Raw genomic sequence first — 25,807 nt, 5'->3', positions numbered from 1 at the left:
TTCAGTCAGATTTGGTACTCAGGTATTATGATAATATGAACCCTATAAGAATCTAGAAAGCTCTCCAGTAGGCTACAAAGCTGCCAGCTAACTAGCTTCAACAGTGAAGTCCCAATAATTTCAGTTGGACTAGTTATGGGAGTTAAGCATTCCATCCATTGGCACATAGGGCCCTATGCTTTCTACTGGCTTTTAAAAAATATGGGACTTTGACCTTCCAAAGAAGTAATTTCTTTCAACAGCCCTCATTGTATGTTGTTGCTTAGCAGTCTCAGTTGTAAAACGAGGTGTAGAAAACAAATGGTTGGCTTTCCCCTTTGTTGTCCCCCTTCCTCCAACTTCCACCCCACCTCATGCGAACTCTCATCTTTCATATGCTACGAAAACAAATTTGGTTGCTCTGGTCACTGTAGATATGTAGCTTTTTATAGCTTGACAGGATTGACAGTACTTTTGAAAGATAATGATTATTAAGTTGTCCAATCATTTATCCCAGTGTTCAGTATTTGGCTTTGATTTAATTTGGTGAATGCTCATATTGTATTTATCTTTGGAAAAATTTAATTACATGTAATTTAAGAAAGTATATTGCATACTATAACTTTTTTGAAACAGGTAACCAAAATATTATGAAGGTCACAAAGGATGCCTTTAAAACCCATCATTTTCAAATGGCTACTCTCATTTTAGCCTAATGCTGGTGATGTCTGTGTTGACCTACTTTTTTTTAGCTTCACTGTAGATATTAGCGGTGTATATGTCTAATATGTTTATGCAGGATGTTGATTCTTTATGACATTTGAAAAAATATACCTTATCAGTACTATATGGAATTTCATCTTTCTAAATCTTGTGCACTAGCTATAGGGAAACATTTGTAACTAAAACCCCAATAGCTGGCTGCATATTTGGGAATCAGTAGTGGTTCCCACTGTATTGTAAAGTATTGGTGAGCTTAGCTTTCACAACCTGCATAGTGCAAAATATATGATCTTGGCATGATTGTATTTTTAGAAGCAATTACCGTAGTTGATGTCATTATTTAAAATAAATAGGGTAGATAATGCAATTTAATATATGCCACTGTAAGTATTTGTGTGTGAGGTTCACAACATCCTTTTACTGCTTGCCTGTACACCCCTCCTCCCCACAAGAGCTTCCTTGACTCCATTTCTAGTATTATTAAAATGTCCTCGGGCACTGTTTGTGTGACACCAAATATGTCAAACTACTTGAAACTATTTAAGTAGTAAATTAGAACACTTGATATACAGTAACACATAGTGGGAGCTCTTCTAAGTATTTGAGATGGACCCAGAACCCCAGATTCCAAAAGTCTTTAAGTTGGGAGCAGTAAAACTTGCTCATATGTCAGTATGTTGGATTTTAGTGTTTGGATTCATCCCATTATAGACACAGTTTCGGATCACAGTATAAAAACTGAATATCTTAAAGTAGAGCTTTGGAGGTACTTCCAAATGAAAAACAATTGAAAAGACTGACACTATTAAGTATAGAGAGGAGGAATGAAATTCTGGCCCAACTGAAATTGCAGCTAAACACCCCCATTAACCTCAATGGACTCAAGATTTCACCCCAGATGAGTAAACTGGGATGTGACAGAGATCCACAAAGCAATGCTTAGGTATAGAGAAGGTAGAGCAGGTAACCAGATTTACTTTCTAATAATCCACAAAGGCAACATTCAGTAAAACTGAAAGACAACTAAATAAAACTGAAATGGAAATATTTCTGTTAAACCACACTAATAAGAGTTCCACAGGGTAATCCTTGATACCAAGATCTAGTAGGATTAAAAATAGAATGTTTTAATGTAAATTAAAACATTCACAATTGTCTTAGAATATATATAAATGGGACTGAGCTGCAGAGTTTGGGATTTGGGTTTCTGGTACAAGCCAAAGTGTATAATATTTATTTTACTAAGCAATGATATCATGACCTTTAGGGTCATCTTCAGAAACAGCTTTTCTTTTTCAAATAATCTTTTATACTACTTTTAAGCAAAATGCTTTCCCCCCTTTTTTACAGATCCTATTGTAAGTCTCTTTCTAGAAAACTAATCCAAACATATTTAGTAAATTTAAACACATGGGACTGCACACGTGTTTATGTACTGCAAGTATCTATAAACATTGTGCCAGATGTTGATGTTGGTGACATCTATAAATCCAGAGTAATTTACTTACTCCATATTTACACCAGTGGAAGTAAGAACAGACTTTGGCTTATAGTTTGGTGAAGGTTGGTGGGAATACTGTACAAACTTGTGTGTGCTAGTGGGGCGAAAATAAAGTAATTTCAGAAATGCTGTGTAAAGGAAGGATTAATGAGTCCATTGGAAATCTGTATTGAAAGATGTGCTTTGTCAGAGTATTAGACATTGATTTAAACTTGAGTTATGTCAAGATGTGTGGACAACCCACCTTTTGTGACCACATCAACTTTAGTATTTGTTAAAGGTCTGAATACTTGGTGAAGGATTAGTTTAAAATTTTGTTAGGAGAAAAACCAATGAAGTGTAGCTGGAACTTCAGATAAATGTTGTTGTTAGGGAATAATTTTCTAGCAGTGTCGTTGGAAATCATTGTCCACCATTAGCTGGCATAGTTGTGTCATGTCCTTGCAGACAATAGTTGATTATTAAAGGATTTTTGGCATCTGACCAGGTCTTGCTGAGGAGAGCAAAAAGGAAATGAGCCCTAGTTCTCCCCACTTTCACTCTTCAGGGAACTGAGGTTGGGAAAATGGAAAATTCTCAAAAGCAGGAGAAAGATACCGGTGACCAAAGCAAATGGTTATAAAAGGACTCCTGAGGAAAGACCCACACAGGAAGTTTGGGCAGCAGGATAGAAAGGCACAGACTGGTCAAAGTCAAAGAAGAAGTGGGGGGGAGAGAAGGCTCAGTGTTTCAGAATACAACAAGCCGTGCTCTGGAGCAAAAGGATTCTGGATGGGCCCAAAGAACTCTGACCCCAGCCCAAAGAATGGAATGGTGAGGAAATGGAGGCAGGAAAATGTGTGTAGATTTTATTATTTTTATATAGATTTGTGTATTTGTGCTCTTAAGAAAAGAGAAATAATGTCAAACTTCTGTGCAAAACCTGTCTGTCATGTGCTACACCTACCGCATAACCCTGTTAAAGAGGTGAACCTGAAGCCTTTGGGTGGGGTTCTGGGACAGGGTATGTTAAGATATTGTAATATCTTTGGGGTTCTGGGGGCCTAAGGTAGGTGGGCTGAAGGGTGCCATTTCCATAATGGGGGGAATATGCTGAGCATTTGTGTTCAGGAAATGTGCCAGAAAGGCAAGGGAGAAAACAATGCTCCAGTTTACCAGTGTACATGGGAATTCAGTATCTGGATCCCCTCACAGCAGTCTGGTGAGCTGCTGGCAGGAGGAATGTGACCAGATAGTTCACAGCAATAGGTAGCAGCAATACTGCATCTGACTCAAAACAGTCCTCCTTTTCCCGGAGGAATCTGTGCTAGTGTAAGTAAATTAAAATGGAAAAACATGCATAGCAGTCTCGCATATGTTAAAGAGCTGATGAGTACTAGCAGGCTCACTAAAATTTACGTTCAAATAAGATGAATGCTATGTCAACATGCAGGAAAGATGTTTTACAAAATGTTTTTTCAAATACTCCCTTAAAATATTTGCTTTATTTATATAGCACCATGGTCCATTGTAGACAAGTAAGGCAATGTCCTGTCCCGTAGGAACTTAGTCCAATTCAATGTAAACAATTTAATGATTCTAATATGAACAGGCTATGGTGGGCAGAGGGTAGAGAAGATTGATAGAGGGACAACGGTGAACGAGGAAAGTATTCCTTTTCTATGAGTGGTAGGAGTTGTGGGAGGTTTAATCAAGCGGAGCAGATTAAATACATTATTTCATGTGTTTCCTGATAGTTTCTATTATTATTAACAGGCCCAATTCTTCTACTCTTAATTTGAATAGAACTTTGACATTTATATGGAATAAGACACTATTGCTTGTGAGTAATAGTGATTAGAATTGGGCCCAAACATCTTGTATTTTAACAGCTGTTCTGAAACATTCTAAAATGCTGTTAAAGTTAATGGGACATAAGCTTAAATACCTTCCTAAATCAGGGCTTAAGGTATTTGCTGCCAGACTAAGGGCTTGGCTACACTTACAAATTTGCAGCGCTGCAGCAGGGTGTGAAAACACACCCTCTGCAGCGCTGCAAATTGCGGCGCTACAAAGCGCCAGTGTAGTCAAAGCCCCAGTGCTGGGAGCCGCGCTCCCAGCGCTGTCCGTTATTCCCCACAGGGAAGTGGAGTACGGACAGTGCTGGGAGAGTTTTCTCCCAGCGCTGGTGCTTTGATTACACTTAGCGCTTCAAAGCGCTGCCGCGGCAGCGCTGCCGCGGCAGCGCTTTGAAATGCAAGTGTAGCCAAAGCCTAAGAATGGATAACGTTGAAATGAAGATGAGTTGTTGAAAGCTAGCCAGAAGGAAGATCCCTTGATTTGAGTGCAACCCTAGCTGTGTGGAGACTAGGGTTAAATTCCTGGTCTACTAGAAGCTTCCTTTGGACCCAAGGCAAATATAGGCGTTGTCTATACTACTACTGAAGTCAGCATAGCTTAGGCTGATTTACACTCCGCTGGGTTGATGGGAGACACTCTCCCGCTAACTTATCTTACTCTTCTCAGGGAGCTGGAGTACTGGAGTTGACGGCAGAGCGCTCTGCCATCATCGACTTAGTGGGTCTTCACCAGACCTGCTAAATTGACACTCCTGCATCGATCGCAGCAGTGCCAATCTACAGGTAAGTGTAGACCTGGCCATAGTCTTTCTCTGCCTTACGCTTTGTCTACACTACACAATTTTGTCAGCAAAAGGCAGCTTTTGCTAACAGAACAGTGGAGGTGGACACACTGCAATGCTACCCTTGTCGGCAAAACCAAACCACCTCAATGAGAGGTATAGAGCTTTTTGCTGCAGAGTTAAAGCGACAAAGCATCAGTGTAGATGCTGACATTTGTTATGTTGTCATAACTGGCCTCCCCCGCTCTCCCCGCCTGTATCCCACAATGCCCACTGTGACTGCTCTGCTTGCTGTTTTGAACTTGGCTGCATTGCATACAGCAGGGGTTGGCAACCTCTGGCACACGGCTCTCCAGGGTAAGCACCAGGGCGGGCCGGGCCAGGCCAGTTTGTTTACCTGCTGTCCCAGGCCAATGGGGGCGGCAGGAAGCGGTGCGGGCGAGGGATGTGCTGGCTGCGGCTTCCCACCACCCCTGTTGGCCTGGGACAGCGAACCGCGGCCAGTGGGAGCTGCGATCGGCTGAACCTGCCGATGCGGCAGGTAAACAAACTGGCCCAGCTCGCCAGGGTGCTTACCCTGGTGAGCCGCATGCCAGAGGTTGCCAATCCCTGGCACACAGCTACCCAGGCATGTGCCCCTTTCAAAGCTCTGGGAAGTTTTGACCACTCTGCTTTGGCAGCAAACAGCAAATCATTAACTCAGAATTCTGCTCTATCCGGGCAATTGAAACACAGTGGCAGCGAGGCTGCTGGGGGTGGGAGGGGAGAGAAGTGGGACTGACTGTTGTGTAGAGCTAGGGAGGGAGATGGTGGCTGATGTTTGGGGCGGGGGGACCCTCACCCCTGCCTCAGGACTGGTTGCCTCCAGCCACTGACTGAACTTAGAGACAGCATGCCAATACACTCTCACTCCCCCAACACACAATATATATACACATGCGTACACCCACACTTCCTTTTTGGGGGCGGGGCAGACATTTGTGAATGGTTGGCAATGCTTGTTAAACACTCATACAAATTGAGAATGCAAGATAATAGGAGGAAGCTTTTATTAGATTGACCACATTATTCATGTGGTAGAACCACAGCTCTCCCATAAGTCTGTCAATAGAAGTGTTATGGCATAAACAAAATATATTGTGATGTGAGGTGCTATCTCCCCCTGCCTTCCCGTCCATTTTTTTTATTGTAAAAGTGTACCTTTAAGGCTCTCTGTATTTTGAAGTACAATAGCTAGCATGAAAACAATTTAATCAGTGACACAGGGAAAGCTCAAGTCTGTTTTCCAAGTGTTCTTTCTGTTGTGCAGAAGTACCATTGACATTAATGAGAGGGAGACATTGGGGAGAGTCATTTTTACATAACTGTTCAAAATGTTGAGAAATACAGAACTTTATGCAATGATATCATGTGGTTACCCCTCAAAACTCACATTTTGCCTATCTAGAGAACATACTTATCTAGCTCCAGTTACTGTTGTACATCAGCATTTCACAATTTTTAATGCATTTGTCCTCAGCACCTCAGAGGCAGGGAAGTACTATTTTTTCCTATTTTATAGATAGCCTTAGTTCCCTATGTCTACACTATAGAGTTTTGTTGACAAAACTGTCGCTTTAATTAAACTGCTATTGCATGTCCACACTATACTCCTTTCGTCAGCAGAGCGCATCCACACTAGCAGCTCTTGCATGTACACAGAGACCAAGTGCACTCTGGGTAGCTAGCCCACTGTGCAACTGGCCGCAGGGTGCTTTGGGAAGGGTTTGCAATGCCTCATGGGGCAGGTACAACATCACATGATGCAGGGTTTTTTTCAATCCCATCATTCCATGGGCATCCTATTAGATTGCCAGCCACTTTTCAACTGAAGTGGAGGGGAAGTGGGGGGATAGTGTGTGACAGGGAGTATGTATGGGGGGGAAGAGAGAGATTACTGTGTGGTGTGTGTGTGGGGGGGGGCATGTGTACATGAGAGAGGATAGATACTTCCTTTAATTATTTTAAAATGGCAACTGAAATTCTCACTTCAGGAGCTTTAAATACAACAACAAATATGATAAATTGAGTATTTTCAGCACTGGTTTGATTGTCAGGTATGAATCCAATATAAAAATCCATTTGGAAAATCTCTTCTAAATAAATATTTTCCTTCACTGTTCTGAAATCTAAACATTGCAGCACTGAAAGAGAAACTTGCTTCATTGATTTCTACCATCATAGATTAATAGAGTCCAAAGCCAGAAGGAATCATTGTGTTCGTGTAGTCTGACCTCCTGTATAACACAGCGAAAAATAATTCCCAAAGCATATCTTTTAGAAAAACATCCAGTCTTGATTTAAAAATTGCCAGTGATAGAGAATTCCCAGCCATTCTTGGTGAATTGTTCCAAAGGTTAATTTCCTTCACTTTTAAAAAAAATAAAATAAAATTTTGCTTTCTTTCTGGTCTGAATTTGTCCAACTTCCAACCATTTGATCATGTTGTACCTTTTTCTGCTAGATTGAAGAGCCCATTATTAAATATTTGTTCCTCATGGAGTTAGTTTTAGATTGTGATCAGTTAACAAACATTATACAGATTAAAAACTGACCAAGTTCAAACTAAGGAAAATAATAATAAAAAAAAACCCTAAAAAACTTCATAATGAGAAGCTGGATTTTTAAAATACTTTGATTTTTAAAGATTTACAACAGTGTTTCCAAAATCTTGGAGCATGTCCCATAAATTAAATTAAGGGGTGAAGGAGGTACAGTACATTTCCTATTCCTGAAATGAGATTCATCTTAATAATTTTGGGAATTGTTGATACACTGTGCTTTGGTGAAGAAATGTTTGTTTGTGATATTTGTGAACGTCTAGGTGACTGCGATCCTTTGTGCTAGATCATCTGTTTTATTGTTAGTCAACATGCAGATTAATGCAACATCCCATCACAGAATGAGTGTCTACCTTTTTGTTCATTTTTTTAGGTCAATATTATTTATATCTCTGTGCCTCATTGAAAGGAAAAATCTTTTTTGTACATGGAGATTCTATGCCTATATATGGTGAACCTTTCTTTGAAGGATTTTTTTTGGGGTCAAACATGCTTTCAGAAAGCTATGAACATACCATTACGGGGTGCAGAGAGGAATGAACTGCTTGTCTTTTATAGGAAAGAATGGTGCTATTTGAGTTAGGACTATATTCTACTGTAGTCGGGGTAGCAGAACTGGGGATGTGGAGGGGATAATGCCCCCATAATGGAAATATCGGGGCAGGGTGGATCTGTTTCCATCTTCCCCAAATATTCTGAGGTGACTCAGAGTGGGACCCAGGTATGTTCTACCCCCATGTGCATGTGCTGGGGGAGTGTGCATGGATGGAGATGAGAGCAGGACCCGGTCAGTGTGAGTGCCACTGAAAATCAGCTCGTGCCATAGGTTGCCTACTCCTGATCTAGGGGGTAGTCTGGAGCAGTCATGGTGACATCAGGCTGACATCTGGGCAGCAGATAAGACTCCCTGGTCCTACTTTCCAGCCACTGTCTCCAGCCCTGGGGGGTGGACAGAAGCACGTGCTTCAGCTGCTGGTGGCACAGGGCACTAGGGTTGCCAGGTGTCCGGAGCCCCCTCCTACACCCAAACCCCTCATCTCTGGCCCCACATGAGAGCCTGCTCCCCCCAACTGGAGCTGTTGCCCACTCCCGCACCCCAATCCCCTGCCCAGTGAAAGTGAGTGAGGGTGAGTGAGTGACGGAGGGAGGGGGGATGGAGTGAGTGGGGATGGAGTGACCTCGGAGAAGGGGGCGAGGGTGTTCGGTTTTCTGCAATCAGAAAGTTGGCAGCCCTACAGGGCACCAGCTGCCAAGTATGAGGGAAGCATGGGGTACCAGGCACTGGGCACCAGATGCTGAGGGACTGCTGTAGCAATGGCAGTAAGAATTATTGGGATGCTCCTTCCCAGCCTGGAGGACCTCTCTTCCCCACCATACATGGTCCCCAATCTCAGTAGCTCCCTTTGGTATCCATCCTATTCCTGCATGCTCCTGGCTGTAGTTCTAGTATATGTAGCAGATCTACTGTTTTGTTTCTCTGGGGATCTTTTGAAGAATAACTTAAAATGTCAGCTAAAGCTGGACGATGTTCTTGAGTCTGACAAGAAGTACTTGAACAGACAGCTGGTTTTGAGAACATGCACACTTGCATTTGTGTGCACACGGATGTGAGGTAATTTAGATGTTTTCTAGTGCAGCCTAAAACCTAATACTACAGTAATTGGAATATTGAGTCTGAAACTCATGGAAAGAAACAGATCATTTTAATTTTACAGTACCATGATTCATAGGGATGGAATGTCCATATCTTTCTTTAAAACTCCAAGTGATATTATTTTACTAGTCATATTTTATAATTTAGAGATTATCTTTATGGTATATGCTCAGCATTAAATAGTTCTACCTTTGTGGAAATGCTTCCGTCCTCTCTCATCCTCCCATTTATATACAGTGCTTTACATCTTGAAAGCCTTGTACAAATATTAACTGGTGTGACAGGGTCAGGCCATATGGCTACAAGAGAGTGGTCGAAGTTTGATACATTAGCTCCAGATTAAGCAGGTCCCTTTTCCCTGGGTAAGATAACAGGGACTATTTGAGCACACTCAGGAAGTTTCTAGAACTAATTAAGGCAGGCAGGCTGATTAGGACACCTGTAGCCAATTGGGAATTTACTAGATTTAATTGAGGCTTATCAGGACATCTGGTATAAAAAGGCTCTCATTCCAGTTAGTGGTGTGTGTAAGGAGCTGGGAGTGAGAGGATGTGCTGCTGGAGGACTGAGGAGTACAAGTGTTAAGACATCAGGAGGAAGGTCCTGTGGTGAGGACAAAGAAGGTGTTGGGAGGAGGCCATGGGGAAGTAGCCCAGGGAATTGTAGCTGTCATGTAGCTGTTCCAGAAGGCACTATAGACAGCTGTAGTCCACAGGGCCCTGGGCTAGAACCTGGGGTAGAGGGCAGGCCCAGGTTCCCCCCAAAACCTCCCAACTCCTGATCCAACACAGAAAGATCTCTGAGGCTAGCAAAATCCGCCAATAAGCGCAGGACCCACCAAGGTAGAGGAGGAGCTTTTATCACACTGGCTAATCATCATCACAACAGCCCTGGGAAGTAGGCAGGTAATTATTTTTAGCCTTGTTTTATGTGTGGGGAATCTGAGGCTATATAATTTGCCCAAGGTTTCTAAAAATATTTTTATTATAAAGTGAAGTACCATTGAACTGCTTTGATTATCTTTGTCATATAAAACAGAATGTGGAGTTCATTATTAAAGGAAGTGGATACCAAACATACTTCTAGATTCTAGAACTGTCAATCACCATTAACTCACATGATTAACTAAAAAATTAATTGTGATTAAAAAAAGATAATAGTGATTAATAGCCGTTTTAATTGCACTGTTAAACAATAGAATACCAATTGAAATATATTAAATATTTTAGATGTTTTTCTACGTTTTCAAATATATTGATTTCAGTTGCAAGACAGAATACAAAGTGTACAGTGCTCACTTAGTATTTTTGATTACCATTTTTACAGTGCAAATATTTGTAAACAAGATAGTATTTTTCAGTTCACTTCATACAAGTACCATAGTGCAATCTCTTTATTGTGAAAGTGCAACATACAATGTAGATTTTTGTTTTGTTTTGTTACATAACTGCACTCAAAACCAATACAATGTAAAACTTTAGAGCCTACAAGTCCACTGAGTCCTACTTCTTGTTTGTCTTAGCGATTGGCTGAACAAGGAAAAGGACTGAGAGGACTTGTAAAACTTTAGAGCCTACATTGTTTTAGTTTTGAGTGCAGCTATTTCTGCACATAAGTCTACATTTGTGAGTTCAACTTTCATGATAAAGAGATTGCACTGCAATACCTGTATTAGGTGAGTTGAAAAATACAATTTCTTTTGTTTTTTTTATAGCGCAAATATTTGTAATAAAAAACAAAGTCAACACTGTACACTTTTTATTGTGTTGGGATTGAAATCGATATATTTGAAAATATAGAAAAAATCAAAAATATTTAAATGGTATTCTACTATTTAACAGTGCAATTAATTGTGCAATTAATTTTTTTAATCACTTGACAGCCCTACATTCTTGTACTTGAGAGATTTTAGAGCCTGACTCAGTGCTCTTAATTGAAGTTGTATGCTTTTGTTGCACATAAGGGTGCATATTGTGCACCTGCTAAATCAAACCAAAAATTGCATAATCACTTGTTTTTAGAAAGCTAGTATAATCACATTGAATTCATGGATGACCCTGTTAGGTGCTTGAGAAGTGCTAAGTGCCCTCATTTTGAGTGCTCAGGATCTCACAGGACTAGATCCTTGGTTAGCTTTGTGATATTACACTGATCATGCCTGATGATCTTACAGATTCTGTGGAGAAAAAGGTGACAGTGCCTTAGTACATTCAGTTCACATAAGGTATTTACAGAGAAAAATAGGTTAGATAATATTTTACCAACTTTATTCGGACCATTAAAGTACACCTGCTGGCACTGTACTATCTGTGCATCTCTAACGTTCAATCGGATAGTTATTCTCCAACATGCAACTTGGGTATGGTGCAATTTGAAGAAGTACAGATATTCCCATAAAAGACTAACTTTATTTTGGCTGAATTTTACAGTAACAGTTGGACTTCTAAACTGAAAAAAGGAGCCTTAATGACACTTCTAAATATGTCTCAGATGTATATCCTTAGAGTTCTCCTTTGAGTTTGTGGTACAGTAGATTGTTTAGTTCAGTAAAGACTGCAGCAATGTGCCGAAATAGGATTTGAATGATAGCATTTTTCTTGTTAGGTTACTTTGCTAACCTAACAAGAGATTTAAGGTCAAACTTGGCAGGACCTCTAAATGTCTTTTTTTATAAGAGCAGGTAACGCCTTTCAGTTCCTGCAAACTAAGATTTCCTTTTTTAAATCGGTTTAAATCAATTCCTTGACATACGTCCTGTTCTACAGGACAGTGCTATCTTACTGCTTTAAGCTTACCTAACTCATTTTAATAATGACTTTTTAAAAATTGGCTAATGAAGACCAAAGCAAGTGTATGTAGTTCAGACTTGCATAGTTGCCCTAGAGAGGTTTTAAAATAGTAAGTCAGTCTTATGATGGCTTATCCATCTTAATAGTCCTTACTTCAGTAACTATTAAGGACTTCATTGTACAATATGTACATCAACCTTTTGTAGTCTAAAAGTTCCATTTGTGTCTTCTGGTAGTTCATAATTTTTTTTAAACACTCACTGGTGGTAAACTCTCCTGTGTTTCAACATCAGAAGGTTACTAGAGGTAAAATGTATTTTGTCTTAGCAAATGGCAATATGACAATACAATAAGTTGGCTGGAAGAACTGCTGTTTTCTGTGGTTTTGCAATTATGCTGTTGTGGCTGTGAGCCACTGATCTAAGGTTAGAAGTTAGCATTTGTTTCTGATGCTATTTAAAGGTATACAGACTTTGGGTAAAGAACCAGTGATGTGCTGGACCGAGCTCCCAACAGTCGGTTGTTAACATTACGCAACAAAATTGAAAAGAGATTTGTGATGTTTTTCACTGGTTCTGATGAAGTCACCCTCACCATGACTCTCAGATACTGCTAAAGCTTCCCTGCCAAAGAGAATTTACCACTGAAGCTCATAAAATGGCAATGGACCAAATGGATATTTTCAAAAGAATTCTGGTGGGGGGGGGGGGATTCTCCTTCTCACTACACCAGTGGTTCTCAAACTTTGGTACTGATGACCCCTTTCACACAGCAAGCCTCTGAGTGTGACACCCTCCCCTTATAAATTAAAAACAAATTTTTAATATTTAACACTATTATAAATGCTGGAGGTGAAGCAGGGTTTGGGGTTGGAGGCTGATGGCCCATGACCCCTATGTAATAACTTTGTGACCCCCTGAGGGATCATGACCCCCAGTTTGATAATCCCTGCCTTACACTCAAGTTGTCCCAAGCCCCTGCATCCATTTATACAAGCTGAATATGTGAGTGTACTATGTGTGATGCTGGCAGGCTAGGTCCCCATGTCTCAGATGGACACTGACAGATAAATACAGTTGAACCCTGTTATGTCGCCGGCCTAGGGGTTTGCCAAAAATAGTCCAGATAACCGATGATCGAGATAAACCCCTATCCACCCCCCCACCCCTGAACTCCCCTGCCCTCTCTCCAACACCCCCTCCCTGCCCCCTTACCGTGGTGCCTGCACGTGGCTGGATCCGGCGAAGCGGGACGGGGACCCGGAGCCGGGCAGCCAAAGAAGCGGGACCCGGTAAGCGGGCCGGGCGGCAGGCGAAGCGGGACCGGGTAAGCGGGCCGGGCGGCAGGCGAAGCGGGGACCGGGTAAGCGGGCCGGGCGGGCGGGCGGCAGGCGAAGCGGGGACCGGGTAAGAGGGGCTGGGCGGCCGGGCGGCAGGCGAAGCGGGGACCGGGTAAGCGGGGCCGGGCGGCGGGCGGCAGGCGAAGCGGGGACCGGGTAAGCGGGGCCGGGCGGGCGGGCGGCAGGCGAAGCGGGACCGGGTAAGCGGGGCCGGGCGGGCGGGCGGCAGGCGAAGCGGGGACCGGGTAAGCGGGGCCGGGCGGGCGGGCGGCAGGCGAAGCGGGGACCGGGTAAGCGGGGCCGGGGGCCGGCAGGCGAAGCGGGGACCGGGTAAGCGGGGCCGGGCGGGCGCCGGCAGGCGAAGCGGGGACCGGGTAAGCGGGGCCGGGCGGGCGGGCGGCAGGCGAAGCGGGGACCGGGTAAGCGGGGCCGGGCGGGCGGGCGGCAGGCAAGCGGGGACCGGGTAAGCGGGCCGGGCGGGCGGCGGCAGGCGAAGCGGGGACCGGGTATGCGGGGCCGGGCGGCGGCGAAGCGGGGGCAGGCGAAGCGGGGCCGGGCGGGCGGCTATGGGGGGACCGGCGAAGCGGAGCCGGGCGGGCGGGCGGCAGGCGAAGCGGGGACCGGCGAAGCGGAGCCGGGCGGGCGGGCGGCAGGCGAAGCGGGGACCGGCGAAGCGGAGCCGGGCGGGCGGGCGGCAGGCGAAGTGGGGACCAGGTATGCGGGGCCGGGCGGGGACGGGCAGGGACCGGGTATGCGGGGGCGGGCGGGGACGGGCAGGGACCGGGTATGCGGGGGCGGGCGGGGACGGGCAGGAACCGGGTATGCGGGGGCGGGCGGGGACGGGCAGGGACCGGGTATGCGGGACCGGGCAGGGACCGGGGATGCGGGGACGGGCCGGGACGGGCAGGGACCGGGCGGGCGGGGACGGGCAGGGACCGGGTATGCGGGGCCGGCCGGGGACGGGCAGGGACCGGGTATGCGGGGCCGGCCGGGGACGGGCAGGGACCGGGTCTGCGGGGCCGGGCGGGCGGGGGGGACGGGCAGGGACCGGGTATGCGGGGCCGGCCGGGCGGGCGGGCCGGGCAGGGACCGGTATGCGGGGCCGGCCGGCCGGGCGGGGCCGGGCAGGGACCGGGTATGCGGGGCCGGCCGGGCGGCGGGCCGGGCAGGGACCGGGTATGCGGGGCCGGCCGGGCGGGCGGGGCCGGCAGGGACCGGGTATGCGGGGCCGGCCGGGCGGGCGGACGGGCAGGGACCGGGTATGCGGGGCCGGCCGGGCGGGCGGGGACGGGCAGGGACCGGGTCTGCGGGGCCGGGCGGGCGGGCGGGGCCGGGCAGGGACCGGGTATGCGGGGCCGGGCGGGCGGGGACGGGCAGGGACCGGGTATGCGGGGCCGGGCGGGCGGGGACGGGCAGGGACCGGGTATGCGGGGCCGGGCGGGCGGGCGGCGAAGCGGGGCCGGGCGGACGGCGGCGAAGCGGAGCCGGGTGGGCGGGCGGCAGGCGAAGCGGGGACCAGGTATGCGGGGACGGGCAGGGACCTGGTATGCGGGGCCGGGCGGCGGGGACGGGCAGGGACCGGGTATGCGGGGACGGGCGGCGGGGACGGGCAGGGACGGGCAGGGACCGGGTATGCGGGGACGGGCGGCGGGGACGGGCAGGGACGGGCAGGGACCGGGTATGCGGGGACGGGCAGGGACCGGGTATGCGGGGACGGGCGGCGGGGACGGGCAGGGACGGGCAGGGACCGGGTATGCGGGGACGGGCAGGGACCGGGTATGCGGGGATGGGCAGGGACCGGGTATGCGGGGCCGGGCGGGCGGCGAAGCGGAGCTGGGCGGACGGGCGGGCGGCGAAGCGGGGACCGGCGAAGCGGAGCCGGGCGGGCGGCAGGAGAAGCGGGGACCAGGTATGCGGGGACGGGCGGGGACGGGCAGGGACCGGGTATGCGGGGTCGGGCGGCTGGGGACACGGTGGGTCGGGGACGCGGGGAGCCGGGCGGCTGGGGACGCGGGGAGCGGGCGGCTGGGGAACCGCGCGGCTGGAGAGCCGGGGAGCGGGCGGCTGGGGACACGGTGGGTCAGGGACGCGGGGAGCCGGGCTCGAGATATTAGGGTTCGGGGAATCGACATAAGGGATGAGACACCCATAAGACAAAGAGGGAGTTTGGCGGTTCCACTTGTAAAACGTCGACTTAATAGGGTTGGCAAGTTAACCGAGGTCGAGATAAATGGGTTCGACTGTAGATGGAATCTGTCTGTCTGGCTCACTTGTGGATTAATATTGATAAAGGAGGCCTTAGAATTATAAGAGAGAATTTTGCCTCTATTGAATGTTTGCGAGTTGTGCATGCCTTAATCTTATTTATGTTATGTGTTCATGTTGTAATGTAAATTTTATTCCTGGGGGAGCTATGCACCAAAAAATTAAAAATTTCTGCACACAATTATTTTAAATGCTGAATATTTTATTTGTCAAAATAACACAATATAATCATGCCAGTTTCAATTATTTTGGTAATTTATTTCAAAATACCTGTCAACAAGTAAGTCTATAATGTTACAGGTAACAAAGATTCAGGAAATGTTTTTTGACCAATATATTCCTTACTAGGCATATTAATACAGGACTTTGAGTAATCATTCTTTTAAACTATGATACAGAAATATATTTCCTGCACCTCTCAGAAGCAGTGCAAATGCTTGTGGCCAAGTCAAGGGTAATGGAGCTAAGGGAGAGGGAAGTAATTGCTGGGAAGGAGCCTGGGAGTGAACCTGGAGGATTGTTAGATGTGTATGGGAGAAGTATGGAACAGGTTTTGGATTTTTTGGGGGGGAGAGGGATTATTAGGGAGTTGGGGAGCCTCCCCCAGGCATTCTGTGGCTGACCCCTAGCCTCTGTCAGTCAGGTGCATCTGCGCCCCCTTCACATGTGACCCTGCACCCCCTTCACATGTGACCCTGCACCCTTACTCAGCCACCCCTCCTCCATCCCAATATGTCCCTGAACCCCCACCCTGTCTGTCTTCCCCCGCCCCCCCACTAGCCCTTCTGAACCCAAGTCTGTGACCCCGAGCATTCCGATGTGACCTGCTGTATCCATCCCCTGTATATCCTGTGCCTCCTCACCTGACCCCATGGGCAGGGTGCTGTGAGGAATGCAGCCTCTTTTCTTCCCTCTTAGCAGAGTGCTGCTCCCACCCGGGAGCAGCTGCCCTCTGTTCTGGTGCCACAGCAGCCCCTGGTGGGTGAAAGGCGTAAATGCAGCACCTCTCCGGCCACATCTTCTGAAGAGCAAATTTTTTTTTGCGGGGGTCATGGAGTTCCCCTATGAGTAAATATTTGAAGCATTGTATTATGAGCCACTGTGATTGTATGAATTGCCATACAGGAGAGGAACTTTTAATTAGTGTGCAACTGCTCTTCTACAGAAATTGTTATACCCTTCCTAAAAGAGGAGACTCAGCAATACCAGATGGGCTATGATTAGCTCTTACAATTGGAAATTTCCTACGTCGGGATTGAGAGACCATCAATAAAAGAACTAAAGACTTACTATTGATCTTCTTTCCTCTCTGTGAAAAATGAGTTATGCAAGTGGACTCCGTCAGCTGAATTTGCAGCTCAGAGCACATCCAGCACAACCCCAAACCAAAGAAACTAAGGATTCTGTGCTGCTTGGACTCCCTGTGGGGTAAGGAGTTTCTAGGTATAAGCAAGAGATTCCCAGCTGCTTAGCCTAGGTTAGCCCAAAAGGACAATTAGAGCTTGCTGATTATGGAAACATATATTACCTTTTAAAACCTAAGACTGTATGTAACTCATTTATGTGTCTGTTTGCAGGCTTTAACCTTGTAAATAACTGTCTAATATCCTTTTCCTGTTTAATAAATCTTCATATAGGATTGTCTACAAGTGTTGTCTTTGGTGTGAGACTTAAAGCACAATTGACCTGGGGTACGTGACTGGTCCTCTGGGATTAGTAGTAACCTGAATATTGCTGTGATTCTTGCTGTAAGAGGCGATCTATCAGAGAGAGAGAGAGAGAGAGAGAGAGAGACTCGATTGGCAAGACAAACCCAAGGGGACTGTCTGTGATCCTGTGTTAACTTTGTTAAAGTGCCTGAGGAGTTTGCATTTGGCCGGTGACATCTAAGTTGATAACCCACAACCAACTTGTTTGTGCCCTGGTTTTTAGCAGTCTGAGTCCTGAGGTTGATACTCGAGCTCTTGTGTCACTTTTGGGAGTGTCAGACTATGTACTGGGTATTTATAAAATGTTAAATATTTTGAGCAAATACATTCAGCATAGGCTTATTTGCCAAGTGGGCATGATGTCCTTGTTAATGGGTTTCAGAGAATGTTTTTTCTTTAAACAGGGAAAAAAACATTTTCAGTAAGCTGCCCCACCTGATTATCACCTTTTTAGTAGAACATGTTCATCACACGGTAAAGGAAAATTTTATGGCAGCGTCAGAGGTGAAAGTAAGCTGGTACGGTCAGGTACAGCATACCGGACTGAAAGGCTTCTCCGGTGATTTAAAGGGCTCAGGGCTCCAGCTGCTGCAGGGAGCCCCAGTACTTTAAATTGCTGCCAGAGCCCTGGGGCTCCTGCAGCCGGGCTCAGGCAGGGATTTAAAGGACCCAGTGCTCTGGCCCCTGCAGGGAGCTCCCGGTCCTTTAAAGCGCTGCCTGAGCCCTGCTGCCGGAGATCCGGACGTGCTTTAAAGGGAGTTGCTTTACCAAGGTGGGGGGTTAGTGCTAACGAGCCAATTCAATTAAGGTGGAAGTGGGCTATTCTCCATAGTTACGTGTTCCCCCAGTTGTCCCCAAGGGGATATCTAAATCCATGTAAACAGTGACACAGAAGAAGTAACTTAAATTGTTGAAACTTTGTTTTAAAAAAAATTGTTTGGTACACAGTTATTCATCTTATATAAATAGATATAGGGCCAGATTGTTAAACTGTTACTCATGCTGAGTAGTCCTCTCCCACCGTAAATAGTACTCTTAAAGTGAATGGGATTATTTGGAGAGCAAGGTATTAAAAGTAAATCTGGGTATTATAATCTGCCTTTCCTAGTGGGGTTGTTTCAACTATTTTTCTTAGGTGGTAGTTGTCTGAAAGAGTCCTTTAAAGTATGTTGTGCATGGGCTGCACAGACTGGATATGAAAGAAATGCTAATTTATGTGCAGGTAGCATTTCCTAATTGTCTTGAAGTGGCTGTCATTTAGCCTTGCCAATATCAGAAATATAAGCAAATAAACACATTAAACACATACATAGACTTATTTTTAATCTTAAGGTAAACCTATTTTTTGGGGGGACTTTATTACGTCATTTTTTTTTAATGAAAATTACTCTACATGTGGACTTGGAGAAGAGATTTTTATTCAGATTCTAAAGGGACTGAACACCAAAATAAACCTGGTATACTACAGGAGAGCAGTATTTTAAAATGTTGTCTTTGAGTTTACCATCTAAAGCATGGAAGGGAAAGCAAATATTTTAATATGGAGTGAGAAATAACTAATGTGGGTTGGGACTTCATGCTGAAAAGTAGAGAACTTACCTGAGGTTTCATACAAAAGTATTTCAAAGCACTAGTAAGAGTAGGAGATATTAAATTTATTTTTAGACCTCTCTCTCACCCTCCCTGTGTTTATATGACAACACATAAAATTGTCTAATGGGTTTGGCAAACTGGATGGCAAATTAAAGATAACAGGTATCTGGAATGGATACTGGTTCTTTAGCGGAGTGGGTGGGCAATATATACAAAAGAATACATTCCATTAAGAAAAATAACTAAAGTGACCTTATTTCCCTATGCTGAATACGGAACACCTGGTAAAATTACTCATATTCAAAAAAGTTCAACCGCAATCAATCAGAATGATGCAGTACAAATGTTAAAATGAACATCAAGTTGACTGAGGCCCTGGTAAAAATAAATACAGCGTAGTTGAATTTACCACCTTATCTTTAAGGCTTTAGAGTACGTACACCCAACACACCCCTCTCATATGGAGGATGACGGATGGACCCTCCCCTCCCTGCACAGCACTCTCCACCCTCCATGCCTGGCTGGGTCCCCAGGATAGACCCGCCTCTCCTGGTACCTGGTGCTACCTCTTCCTGAGGCAACACGTGGGAGAGATAGGGTCACATGCCCCCCCGCCCCAGATTTTTGTCAGGGTTAACACCAGAATGTAGCCAGCAGCAGTCTTTTGGCACTGTGTGGGAGGGAAGAGAGGGGAACTGCTTCCAGTCATGTGGGGGTGTGTGGATAGGGATGACCTGACCTGTGTCTTTGCCGAGCTCATCTCTTCTCCCCCTCACTCCTGTGGCTGGAAGCAGCTTGTCTGTTCCTGCCTGCACAGTGGTAGCTAATGCTTCCAGGCTGTTGCTGGCCACTGACATAACCGAGCTGCCTCCTGTCACAGTGGCTACAGTGCGTGCAGGAAGGGGTTAAGCCCTAAGGATGCATTGTGCCCAGGGAACCTGATTGCAGGGGCTTCAGCAAACCCAGCCAGAGAGGTGGCTCAGCAGGAGAGGATGCCAAGGGGACAGAGCAGCCCTGTGTTCCCTGGGGGCAGGACCCAAGGTGGGGGGCAGCAAGTAAAGAGGGTGTAAGCCCCTGCCCGGTGGCCTCCTGTGGAGGCTGCAGGGTCGTGACGCAAACTAGCTGGAAATCACTCCCCCCTCTCCCCCCCCCCCGCCACTGCCACTCCAGACCTTAGCTGAGGGGCGGAGAGGCTTCCCTGTGACAGTGCTGCGTGGGTCTTTGGCATATGCAGGGTTAGGCTCCTCCTGGCCAGCGCCCTGGATCATAGGGTCTTGGTCAGTGCCCCAGGAAAGCCCCAGCCAGAGGCAGTAAGGAAGAAGACTGCTGGCTAGGCTGTTAGTAATCTGAGCACTCTGGTCAAGGGTTGGTTCTCAGCACAGGGTGCATCCCACTCCCAGCATTATCGGGGGAGATATAGGGGGCCAGGGTGAAGGGGCAAAGCAGGGAGAGGACAGTGAGAGGGGGTGCATGTAAAGGGCTGATGGATGGGCAGCAGAGGCGACATGTAACCAGCTGCTGCCTGGTGCATGCTGGTACACACAGGCCTCCACAGCTCGCAGTGTGCAGCCAGTGCCGGTTGGAAATGGGACATGGGGTGGGGCCCTGCTGGCTGAGAGCCAGCACACTGCAGGGGCTGCGCTGATGGATCAGCAGGGAGAGTGGTTGGCCCCGCATGTTGCATTTTCATCCTGCCCTTAGCCTTGCACACCCACCCCTATTGTCAGCCACTGGACCCCACCCCCACTCATCGCTGATGGGCAGGCAGCTGGTGAGCAGGGATCTGGTCAGCAGCAGGACCCCCCAGTACTAATGGGGGGGGGATGGGGGAGACAAAATATGGGACAATTTGCCCATTTTCAAGAACAAGTCGAGACACCTGTATGAGAGCTTAAATACGGGACTGTCCCTTTTAAAAGCAGGATGTCTGGTCACCCTAAAAATAACAAGTTTATTACTGAACATGTTAGACATATATTTATAAAGCACAGTACAGGAAGTGGACCTTCAATGACCATCAAACAGAAAATTACCATTCTGGTATCCGCTCATAAATCTGCTCTTCAATGTTGATAGAATGTGCATAAATCCTCATAAAACTACTCTTGCAACTCCAGAGATGTCCAACAAGCAGCTGTAATGGGTTTTTTATTAATTCTCTTTATACTTTCAATAAAATAGTAGTGCCTTCCGTACTTAGTGGCGAAGTATATATCTGTCAGAAATGTCTGAAATTATCAGTGCCGTGGGAGACTTTTATTTCTGTGTAATCTTCCCTGTGATGTAGTTACTACTTAGATGTAACCTGACATTACAAGAGTTAAGATGCAAGCCTTCTCTAGGCATCTGAAAATGCCAACTAAGGGTGCTTAACTGTCTGTCTAAATGAAAGGATTTTAAATGTTTTTAAAGTATTTCTCCAAGACTATGTGCCAAGCAGTTAGCAATTATGGAGGATGATACTAAGGCAATGATACTCTTAACTGCTTATATAGGTGGATTGGATTGAATTTGCAGGATCATCTGAGAAGGAAAAAAATGCTTGCATTAGGCTACATCAATGAAGATGTCTATGTATCAGTAGTAAAAATAGTTAATAGCGTTAAAATAGCTGGAAAATATTTTGTCACATACAGTGAAGTAGACATTGATGGAAAATGGTGGTGCAGCATAACAGGCATATGTTGCAGGATTGTAAAGATCAAGTATTTGACTTGCAAAGGAGAATTGCTAGAAAAGAACTAATTGAAATATTCACAATTTAAGAGAGTTACAGATGGATTTGATCAGTCTGTCTTTGTCACACACTAGTAACAAAATAGAGAATTATAAATAAAGGGAATTCTTCGAGCAGCACAGAGAACTTTGTACATAAGGTTTGAAATTCATATTCTGACTGGATTTTGACAAACAAGATTTGGGCAAATGGTTAAAGTTAAGTGTATGTAAATGTATACTATTGTTAGGTATAAAACCTCATGCCTTATGTGATTGGGTACTTGGATGCAGGGCTGCCCAGAGGGGGGTGGGCAAGTGGGGCAATTTGCCCAGGTCCCGCAGGGGCCCCCAGAAGAGTTTTTTGGGGCCCCTGGAGTGGGATCCTTCACTCGCTCCAGGGGCCCCAGAAAACTCTCGCAGGGCCCGGGCCCCCGGAGCGTCTTCCACTCCAAGTCTTCTGTGGCAATTCGGCGATGGGAGGGTCCTTCTGCCCCGGGACCCGCCGCCGAAGTGCTGGGTCTTCGGTGGCAATTTGGCGGAGGGGGGGCCCCCCGCCGCCGAAGACCCCAGGCCCCCTGAATCCTCTGGGTGGCCCTGCTTGGATGGACCACACTGAGAATGCCATGCTCAGGGCAGACTGCAAGAATTAGGGCAGACAATCCTCAAAGACTGGTGTTTATTGTGGAATTAGATTCACCAAGCCAGTAACAAAAGAGCTTCTGCAGTACCACACTAGCTAACCAGAAGCCAAACGTAGTTCCCTTTAGGCATTCTAGCCAAACAGGCATCCAAACAAACAGGTCTAATATAGTGAGGGGTTATTGGAAAAACAACCTCACATATGGTGAATTAATTACTAAGCCCAAAGAATCAGATGCTTACCCCAGGTCAATATGTATATCAGAGCTTACCCAAATACCAAGATTTATTAATAAAAGAAGAGTTTTATAATGATTGATAGATTATATACATACAAATGATTGCAAAGTCCTTTTCAGGTTTGAAAGAGTGATGGAATAGACTGCTGGCTTGCAAAAGTCTCTCTGGTAGCTTGCAAAAGATTGGAAGGTCCTCAGTCCATTGTTCAAGATACTCCTTTTAGTTGTAAATCTACAGTCCAGAGAATTAGAGCAGGAAAGAGGCAAAGCAGTAATGTCAAAGCTTGCAATTTATAGCCTCTGCCAGGTACATGGAAAGTTACTGGCTCACGATGGAGTCCAGGGTCACATGAGCATGGAAAATTACTGGTACTTAGGTCACATGTTCTTACATGGTTTGCTGAATCATAGAGGTGGTGTTTGTCACCTTGCTGTCTGAGGCATTCACATGAAAGGCCTATTGGACGGGATGAGATTCTTCAGTGACCCATTATATCCTTAATGGGCCATCAACACATAGCCAGAAATACAACACCTGTTTAAGATACAAGTACATAGCCAATATTCATAACTTCAGATACAAAGATGATACATGCATATAAACAGGATAATCATACTTGGCAAATTATAACCTACCTTACATGATATACTTTGTACTAGACTTACGGAAATTGTGTAATAGTGGTAACCGCAGTGATTTTAATGGTCACCTTTCTTATACACATCATCACACCTTAGCTGTAGATTAATCTATAGGCATTAGGAAGAAAATTTACTCATCATCCGAAACAGTGGCAGACGCTCTGCTAGTTAGACAGGCTTTATCTCTAGAACTGCAGACTGGAAGGCTGTGTTGTCACCTCTGTAGACACATCACTTAATCAGCTTAATCTCATGCTGATTTTACTTTCTATGATTACTGTTGGAAGTTTCTGTCTGGACTGGTTGAAGAGGATGTTAGTTGTTTTTCTCCCTACATCTTATTGTATGTCTGAATTGCCTTTTAGACTTATGTGATATTAAATACATAATTTAGACCTTTATTAAGACACTTCAGATTATGACTTCAGAGTCTTATTCTCAGCTGGTGTTGATATCATCGTCATCATGGCTAATACAAAAAGGATGTGTCCTCTTGCAAGTTCAGCACCACTTGGATTGATCTCTTATCTGGAAAGGTGCCTGAAGGTGGTCTGATTGTATGTTCATCAACTTTGTCCGTCACTGGCAATCTTGTTATGCCACTGAAACTTTTGGCACCCATGTGATTGCCATCCATATAGCAGACTTACTTGCTACATGTGTTTTGGAATTTGTTGGTTTTCCTTTCTAATAATATCTCCATATCAAGAAAGCTGCCAAAATAGATCTGGTGCTGATGGAGGCAGTTGCTGGGTTCAACTTCAAATATACTTGTTTTTGATCTTGTCCTGCTACTTGATATGGAGCAGCTGTCTGATGGTTTTTTATTCTCATCATCCCAGTCTGATGTTCTTCAGCCTTACTTATTGACCACATTTCATTTGCATACAACAGAGTGGGAGTGACACTGTATGGAATATATGGAACACTTTGTGGTATTATTGATACCAGTATTATAAAATTTGCAATGAATCTGACCAGATATACTGTGAAAGGTGTCAGTGAAAATGTTATAATTTGCCAAGTATGGTCTTGTTTATATGTTTGTATTATGAATTATAGATATGTATGGTATATCTGTATTTCCAAACTTGGGCTGTGTTTCTGGGTGACACTGTCAGGCAGACTGGCATCAGCATTGCCTCGCCAGTTTGATAGCCCATCAGCTGTACAATGAACCTATTGAAAGGAACTAGGGGTTACTCCTTATGAGTCAGCAAGGCATGTGATATGCTTGTAGACAGAGAATTCTAAGGCTTTGTCTACACTAGCAAGTGAAAGACACAACTTTTGTCATTCAGAGGTGTTAACCCCAAGACAAAAGTTCTGTTGATCACAAGTGCTGGTGTGACCAGGGCTTTGTTGGCAGGAGTGCTCTCCTGACAACAATGCTAATGCCACTCATTGGGAGTGGAAGTTTTGTTGGCAGAAGAGCTCTCTCCTGCTGACAAACAGCAGCTACACTGAGTGCCTTTTAGCTAAAATCTGTGTAGTGTAGATGTAGCTTAAGGCTTTTCTATGCCAGGTGCTGGGCAGTTTGCATTTGGAACAAAGGAAGTACAAGCCACATTGCAAAAGGAATATAATAAGCAGCTGCATAATTTCCATTTTGTCTTCAATCCTGCTTCTTAAGTCTGGAGTAACTTCATAGAATATCAAGGTTGGAAGAGACCTCAGGAGGTCATCTAGTCCAACCTCCTGCTCAAAGCAGGATCAATCCCCAGACAGATACAAACTAAAGCTCTGAACACAGTCTGAATGACCCATCCAAGCTGTGGATATGTTCCAGAGGAACTTTCAAGCCAGCAAACTCACCAATACTGTTAACCTGATATATGGACTTTGAAGTCTCTGTATGTATTTGATTGCTTTCCCGTTTAACAACTCTCTTGTTCTTTCTTTTTTTTCTTTATAATAAACCTGTAGTTTTGGACACTAAAGGGTTGTCTGGCCGTGTTGTATTTTGGGTAAAATTCAACCTAATATTGATGTGGCAATGTGGTTGGCCCTGTGGGATTCAGAAGAACATTTTATATAGTGAACAGTTTTTTAAATAACTTTGCACTGTACTAGACCTAGGTGCTGATTGGGAGCCAGAGAACTGGAATGCAATAAGGGGGCTGTGTGATTTCTTTTTTTAACGTCTTGATAACTAGTGTGGGAGTTCAGAAGTGCAGTCTGTGACTGGTTGGTGAGTTTAACTTCAGTGTTAACCACTAGTTTTGAGAGCATCTGCTCTCCCTTTAGCAGCCTGCCCTGACCTTGGCATTTTCAGTGAGGGCTACCTCATGCACCCTGTGCAACAGTTAGTATAACTGTGGTTCTGTAGATCCACAGCATCTTAACAAACTTGATATCATGACATCCCCACAGAGATGGCTGAAAGGCCTGGAACCTGGCAGCAGCTGCTGCCATATGAGTGTCCCTATCTTTCGTGCATCCTCCAACACTGTCTGTGCTACCCAAATATTTGACGGCTGCCAACTGCTCAGTTTCTCATCCTGATAGGTTACCTTTGTGCTGGTTGTAATCTGGAGCTGGAAGTTCTTTGATACTAATGGGTGAAGACTTCAATTTTGTCTGGATTAATAACCAGACTAGTGCATGCTGCTTCTTGCCCAGCTAGATAAGTCATCAGCTGCAGTGATTCACCAAACTGAGCCAACAAGACAATGTCATCTGTGTATTTGAGATCTTGAAGTAATATGGAGTTCAGCTCAGTGCCACCAACAGCTGCCTCCTTTGATTGGCTGATGGATAAATTTATGTGACAGAACATAGTGTTGCTGAACTCCCG

General features: G+C 45.6%; 1 protein-coding gene across 9 annotated transcripts in view; it reads left to right on the top strand.

Moving 5' to 3' along the window:
* The window catches only part of ATRNL1 (attractin like 1), a 948,738-nt gene that overhangs the window by 11,767 nt on the left and 911,164 nt on the right, over positions 1-25,807 (top strand). The gene's annotated exons all lie outside the window — the stretch shown is intronic.

Source organism: Mauremys mutica, chromosome 7, assembly GCF_020497125.1.
Source record: "Mauremys mutica isolate MM-2020 ecotype Southern chromosome 7, ASM2049712v1, whole genome shotgun sequence".
NCBI lineage: Eukaryota > Metazoa > Chordata > Testudines > Geoemydidae > Mauremys > Mauremys mutica.
The sequence above is the reverse complement of the archived record's forward strand: the minus strand, read 5'-3'. Positions and strand labels throughout refer to the sequence as shown.